Source organism: Engraulis encrasicolus, unplaced genomic scaffold (genome assembly GCF_034702125.1).
Source record: "Engraulis encrasicolus isolate BLACKSEA-1 unplaced genomic scaffold, IST_EnEncr_1.0 scaffold_25_np1212, whole genome shotgun sequence".
Taxonomy (NCBI): domain Eukaryota; kingdom Metazoa; phylum Chordata; class Actinopteri; order Clupeiformes; family Engraulidae; genus Engraulis; species Engraulis encrasicolus.
In genome coordinates, this window is record NW_026945544.1 from 3,002,265 (window position 1) to 3,009,764 (window position 7,500).

The 7,500-nt window shown below is 41.5% G+C and overlaps 2 long non-coding RNA genes across 2 annotated transcripts; both read right to left on the reverse strand.

Annotated features, from left to right (window-relative positions):
* Positions 1 to 2,253: 2,253 nt before the first annotated feature.
* LOC134442867 (uncharacterized) lies at positions 2,254 to 3,754 on the reverse strand. Its single transcript, XR_010033486.1, has 3 exons — positions 3,718 to 3,754; positions 3,117 to 3,252; positions 2,254 to 2,878 (listed from the first exon to the last, which is right to left on the reverse strand). It is a non-coding gene; the product is annotated as an uncharacterized LOC134442867 (long non-coding RNA).
* A 3-nt stretch (positions 3,755 to 3,757) lies between these two features.
* LOC134442868 (uncharacterized) lies at positions 3,758 to 7,119 on the reverse strand. The gene is made up of 3 exons (XR_010033487.1): positions 6,885 to 7,119; positions 4,241 to 4,305; positions 3,758 to 3,818 (listed from the first exon to the last, which is right to left on the reverse strand). It is a non-coding gene; the product is annotated as an uncharacterized LOC134442868 (long non-coding RNA).
* Positions 7,120 to 7,500: the final 381 nt, after the last annotated feature.

Here is a 7,500-nt window from a genome sequence, read left to right on the forward strand (position 1 = left end):
GTACACGCGTGTTGTAGGCCAATAATGCATTCCATACCACCAGTAGCACACCAACAGTCATTGAAAGGTTAATTACCATAATACTTGTCTACGATGACATAACACAGGGCCTTTAGTAATGCACTATGACTGTCCTTGCCATTCTAGTAACAACAAATTTGTAACGCTGTGTTTTTGTTTAAAGAAACTCCCGCACACTGACCATTTCGCTGTTCTTTCTTTAATAAATTTAAGTTTATTAAAGATAGAGCGAAATGGTCAGTGTGCGGGAGTTTCTTTAAACGATTGCTGAGTGACCCATGGTGCCATCTCCGACGCACCTGCCAGCTGAGGTGTGCGAAAAAAGCTTAAGTTTAACGCTGTGTTTTAAACAGGTTGTTAAGTCAAAAAAAAGAAAAACATTTTTAAAAAATGTTAAAAATAGAGTGCTATACAGTTGAGGACGATATTATTAGCCCCCCTCCAGAAATTAGACATATCTCTTGATTGATCATTGAGAATGATCATTATTAATAAATGTGTGTTATTCTGGAAACAAATACACCATGGAGATAGTATCCAGTAAGTTAAATTTGGACTTTTCCATTTTCACAATGAGTTTAAACAAAAAAGTGTAAAAATGGCAAGGACAAAATTATTAGCCCCATTATCATTAATAGTCAATACAGTACCATTTATGAACAAAAATTGACACCAGGCACTTTGATTAGTTGTTAACTATGTTGGCGCATGTCCTACCAGGGATTTTGGCCCATTTTTTTCATTGCAAATACCTAAGCTGGTCCAAATTGCATGGATGTTGAGGATGGACATTCATTTTCAGCACTCTTCAAATACTATCTAAAGGATTGAGGTCTGAACCACTCCATGACCATGGTTTTAGTATCCTTGAAGAACATTTGAACTATTTTGGAAGCAAGTTTTGGGTTATTATCTTATTGAAAGATCCAGTGAAGATCTTAGCTCCCTCTATGAGCATATTTTTGCAAGGTCACTTTCCACATTCTATCATAATTTACAGTTTTTATGGTGCCGTACACCCAAACAAGGTTTCCTGTGGCTGAGGCTACCACAGAATGATGCATCCACCACCATGTTTAATAGTGGAAACCATCTTATAAAGATTCAAGGCCTATCCCTTTCTTCACCTGACAGAAGCAGAATTCATGCATCAAAGCAGGTGCAATTGAATATCATCAGATGAAAGCAGAGACGTTCAAAACTCATTTTTGACTTTCAAATGTTCACAGGCAAAGCTCAATAACACTCTGATATCCACTGCCTTTAGTAAAGGGGTTCTTCTGTGATGATGGCCCCAAAGCCCAATATGATGACAAGCCCTAACAACTCTCTTTCTTGGGGGAAAAAAAAACCTCCAGGTGAGGCCAGGTCAATAACAATCATCTAGGCAGGTGTCCAATGCTTCTTTGGTCTAATGAGGCTAAGCAGTTTCCACAGTTACACATAGTGGTGGGGCATCAAGTTTAGTTTGTTATTCAGCCTCAGACACAGGGAGTTTGGGTCTGAATCTGGATTGCTGGGTCTTCCAACAACATTGTAACCCAAAGCATACATTTAGATTAGTTCAGAGGCTCTTCAAGGACACTAAAACCATGATATTGGAATCACCCGCTCATAGTCCAGTCCCCAATCCCTCTGAGAGTCGGTGGTTAATGTCTATGCTCAGCATCCATGTGATTTGAACCATCTAGAACACTTTGCGGTGAAGAAATGGGCCAAAATCCCTAGTGGTTATGTGCCAACCTAGGTAGCAACTTATCAGAGCCTGTTGTCAGTTTTGGTTCATAAATGGCGCCATATTGACTATTAATGATCAGGGGGCTAATAATTTTGTCCTTGTCATTTTTGCCCTTTTTTGTTTAAACTCATCGTAACAATAGAAAAATCCAAATTCAACTCATTGAACATCATCTCCATCAGTGTATTTGTTTCCAAAATAACAGAAACGGGTAATAATGGTCATTCTTACTGAGAAATCAAGAGAGATGTCTAATTTCAGGAGGCGGGCTATTAATATCGTCCTCAACTGTATGTGTGCTTGAGGAGGTACGCACGCACACAAGTTAAGAATAGTGTAGTGGACTTCAGAGCCTCTCAATGATCTGCTCAATGCAATGACTCTTTATTAAAAAATGCATAAAGGTGTTTGGCCATTTCAGTGATGTTTTACCAAAAGCTGTGTGTGAGCAATAATGTAGAAATGTGCATTTGTACTTCTAGTCAATTGTTATTATTATGTCTGCATTATTACTCACACACACACACAACTTTCAAGGAGGATAACAAGTTTAGTGCGTAAACAAGGGCAAGAAATATGGCCACTGTAAGTGAATATTTGTAACCTGATTATCATGACTTACAAATCTCTTCGAGACTTGGTCTGACCAAGAGCATAACAACATTCTCAAACGGCATGGTTGACCCAACTCTCATGATTTGCTACTGGTCGAGGGCCGAACAGGCTGAGCCAAAGTTCAAACCAAACATTTTCTTAGTCCCAATAGAGCGTCTCTGCTCAAACCTTGTCACTTCCTTGAACACGCCTCTAGCCAGGACGGTTGGTGATGCTGAAAGTCGATTGCTTCCCGACAAAGTGGGTGGAGTTTCCTGCTGTGGAGGGAACCCGAAAGTACCTGAACAAAGTTTTCCTGAGTGTGTGTAGCAGAGCCGAAGGTGTTGCGTCACTGCGAGGGCGGAGCCTGGGTAGGATGTTTGACAAGCAGCCAAATGCAGTCACCCCTTTGAAAATGATTCCGATGTCCTCAGGACTGTCAGTAGCTTCTGAACCTTCATGGCGGATCACGTAGATGGCATGGATGCTTTCTGCCATAGCCGATTCCCTGTCAGCATGTTGTGCCTGAAACAAAGTAATTCGACAGATACACATGTAAATATTTAACTGATGTCCATGACATATTTTACCTTCTTAACCATCCATTTCAAACATGCTACCACAATACCAAATACACCAGGTGAAAAGTTAGACAATTTAACATAAGTTATTCTGACTTAATGTTTATACATCTCGATTGTCAACAAATCAGCAAAATTGTAGGCATCAAGATTCAAATTAACATTCTCTTTGTACATAATACCTGGGTCATGGGTATCATTATTCTGGAGGCATCGACCAACCATTCCCCCTTTCCTGATGGAACGCCTCCGTCAGATTTGGAGAATATGGAGAAGAACTTGACTGTTGACTTTTATTCTTCAGAACTCTGCACACACCTATAAAATCATAAAACACAAATACAACATGTACAGTATGTAGCTTATTTGTCTATTTTCAGGACACAAAAAACAATTTACATATGAAAGTCCAAACAAAAGAGTGATAATCTCTTACACCTCGTGTGTGTGTGTGTGTGTGTGTGTGTGTGTGTGTGTGTGTGTGTGTGTGTGTGTATGTGTGTATGTGTGTGTGTGTGTGTGTGTGTGTGTGGCTCTAGCCCCCTGGTGGAGCTCCAGCACACAGAGGTCTGGGACACTGTAGCAGGATTCCATTTCTCCAGTCAAAAAAATAATCGGAGCAGTTATTGCTTCAATATCAATGGGAGCTTGCATTGAGAAGTCGCAGGACGAATTATAGACCACATTGATGCTTAAGAGAATTTGTTGGTGGTAAGGACATCATTACATACCAATATAAAGAGTAATCTATTGGAAGATGCAGCCGAGTAAAACATTTCATACCTTGAAATCTTCCAGGAGAGATTTCACCCGAGCGAGATGTCACCCGAGCTCTGATGCTGTCTCACATGACCCAAGTCACTGCCAGTGAGCAAGAGCCATCTCTGTTTGAAAATAACAACACCAGAACAAGGACACAATTGACACCTGGATACAACTTCTGGAAATTGTCTTGGTGATTAACTCTACACAAATAGATATGCAAAGCATTCTAACGTATCTCTTTAAAAAAGCATGGGCAGTCTGTGAATGCAAGAGAAGCACACTGCCTGTGACTTTGCTCTGGGCGTACATGATCTGGGCATACACCAGTGTCTCCCAACCTTTTTCGTCTTGAGTACCCCCTAAGCATTTTTGTCATAGTATGAGTACCACCTCACTCATGTTCTCTATCCCAATATGATCATGACCATACATTTGTTTTTATTCATAAAATAAAACATACTCCTAGTGGTACACGTACCCCTGGTTGGGAAACACTGCATTACATTCATCTCACCTAACATTGAAGCATAGTAAAACGTACCCTGAAATCCTCCAGATTGCATCTTTTGCCAGCATCAACAGGCTACTGCATCACGTGGTACATTTCTGTAATAAACAATATCAGTAATTGATTATATTTATCAAATGTTACACACAGTTTTTACAGTTACATTTTGTTTCACTATGGTAATCAATGTTTTAAAATTAGTCATTTTGAATTAACAGGCCACTGCCTTATTTAGGCTTCTTGGTTAAGTGAGCATACATAAATAACGTAGCCTAAACTCTAATCCAGGGGTGCCCAACGTTTTTTTTAACCGAGATCTACTTTTGAAGCTGATGGTCTGCCGTGATCTACCAAGTCAAATTTCAGGATGTCAGTATGAAAATGTAAGATCACCATTTATTAATCACCATTATTATGAACAAAATGTTTTTAGTAGGCTACTATGGCCGTATCTTTTCAGTGTGTTTTTAAAGTGTGTTGAATAGCCTGTTTACAAAGCAATGCAGTGCTGCATTGCTTTGTAGTATGCAGAGGTAATTTCAGTCCTACACAAGTCATAAACAACTGAAACAATTTCAAAATGATAAACATTTGGTATATAAAAGGCATATGTAGGCACATGGGCCCTATTTCTAAAATATGATGAAGCATTATCATGACTTCAGTGGTCAAAATTAAAAAGGGCTCAGAACTTCACCATTTGTTATGGGTAAATAGTAGGCCAGTTAAGTTCACTTTACTATGAGAGAGAGAGAGAGAGAGAGAGAGAGAGAGAGAGAGAGAGAGAGAGAGAGAGAGAGAGAGAGAGAGAGAGAGAGAGAGAGAGCAATGAGAGAACTCATTGAATTGGTTAACACCCTTGTTAAGAGTGACTTCTTCTATGAAGGTTTTTTTCCCAGCTCTCTGGGACAGTAGCAGAGCAAAGGCTTTCTATTGTGAGTTTGGCCAATCGTTCTGTCCACAACTGGAGCAGGAAACAGCACAAATTGAAGTGAATTCCATACATGTCAGCTAACATTTCCCTTACACGCGGCACGCGATGTAAACGCAGTTAGCGATGATGCATGCGACTAGCGATTTGGACAAAGATCCTCGCATATCGCTGCGTCATAACGCATCGTTGCGCACATGTTCTGTTACTCACCCGATGTTACATGTGTGCACACATGAATCAACTGCAATACCCTTACGGTCACTTCCTAATGCTTTCCCCTCATTCTGTGTTACAGTGGGACTAATTATCTAACCAATACAGTAGTACCAGCAGCTTACTACATAGCCTACTTTTGAAAGACAGTATTTTCCCTGTCACATTACATGTCTCTCGACTGCCACTCCCCTCGAGATCGACTCGTTGGGCACCCCTGCTCTAATCTAATTCATTGCAGCTTACAGTTTACGCAGGTGTGCAACGTTCAAAAAAGAACACCAGTTTATTAGCCAGGTGGATTGACTACACGCCACGTCTGTATTCAGAACCCGCTTAGAATTGTATTTGGTCTGACTGTGGATTGGGTTAACATGGCTCTCACTGAAGCTGACGAACTTTATGACGGCTCGCCTCAGTGCGTTTCAAAGCGCACTCCACTGATTTCCCTAAATGCGCCGCAAAGCTCTCACTGTCCACAAAGCAACGCATAAAGGCTTGCTCATAAACTCAAACACATCGGAGCACGCGCAACATGCTGTAGTAGGACGCAATGTAGACCAGTTGTAATTAGGATTTTCTTTTCCCTGGGCCAGATTCACACACGAGCGTGGCAGAACGGCAGCGAGACGTCTTTCTGCCTGGTCTCGCTGTCTAGAGCTCTACCTCTAGCTACGGGGGATTTTGAACAGGACTGGCCGCGCACACCAAATGCTGTCGTTGTGAAATGCTGACACCGGCGGCCGAAATTAAACAGAAAGTCCTGTCTTCTCGCTTTCGTCCAGCCACACTCTAGTGTGAATCTCTCCTTAAAATCACAATTTGTTACGCTTTGCCAAGTAAACCCATGCCCTGCCGAGATGATATGACATAAATTCACCGGAGGAATGGCAAACCAAGGTTTTTGCTTCAGAGTTAGGCTATCATTTCCCTCTGAATTCAAAGGGAATTGGTGACAGGTGTAACGGAGGCTAACTAGCACAGAGATTGCGTGGAACGTTGGTAAAGCTCCCTCCGATAGCCTCATACAGTCTCGTGCCGTTGGGCGGAGAGACTAGTCTCTTGGCCCAGCGGTATCGTACTGTGTCTTGCATTGCCGAACCGTTGTAGATGACGAGGTCGCACGTTCGATCCCCGAGGGGGTGAACAGGTGCAAGATGACCTCCGTCACACAGGCATCCAATAAATTAGCTCGCTAGCAAACAATGCACAGTCGACACGTTTGGAAATACAGGGCATTAAACACCAGCTCGGCGGCTGTAAGCAAAAAAAAAAACCAACCTAAAATATTGTTTAACTTTTCCTACACTTTGCAAGAAGAAGGTGGACACCGTGTTTCTGCACAGAACATGCTAGTAAAGCTACATCCAGCATGTTGCCCGACTACCCAACAAAAATGTTGGCAAATCAATAACATCAACCTTTGAACATAGCATGTGCAGCAGCAAAATAAGATTGTGATATTAACACATTACACATTTGGTTAGAGTTAGAGCATGTTTGAGGATTTATTGGAAGAGATGTCCTTACCTTGCAGGCGAACTAGTCTGTTTACTCCTCGCGCCTTCCTGCAATTTGAAAAGCTGGAGCGTTGCATTCTGGGTAGTTTGAAGAAATTGCCTGACTGCGTTGGGTTCTTTCAACATAACACAATCTATAAATAGGCTAGGCCTATCTGCCTAGTAAATCTAACACGATATTTTCACTTTCATTTCACTAAACTGACAACATTGAGTTAAAACTGCATGCAACACTTGTGTCAATTTTACAACCAGCTATAATCGTTTTTTTGAGTGTAGCCTCTTATCCCCTTAGCGCAGAGCCTATAACCTTATAACCTTACTGTCACCAAAATTGTAATGGCTATGTCTTAATCTGTTACTTAAGGCTCTCGCTAATGTCAGTCATAGTAATGTTGTTGTGATGTAGTTGAGTATTTCCAGCCAATAGTGAATAGGCCCGCCGGCGACCCCTGCTGCAGTAAAAGGCTACACAGCATATTTGTAGCCCAGCGCATATAATGACTGAAATCAGAAAATATTTACTCGCTACCATGTTGTTAGATGGTCAGCTTAGGTCCCGTGAAATGTGGAACTAAGGGGCGGGACCTTCAAGCTCTATAGCACCTTCAATGACGCATAACTAC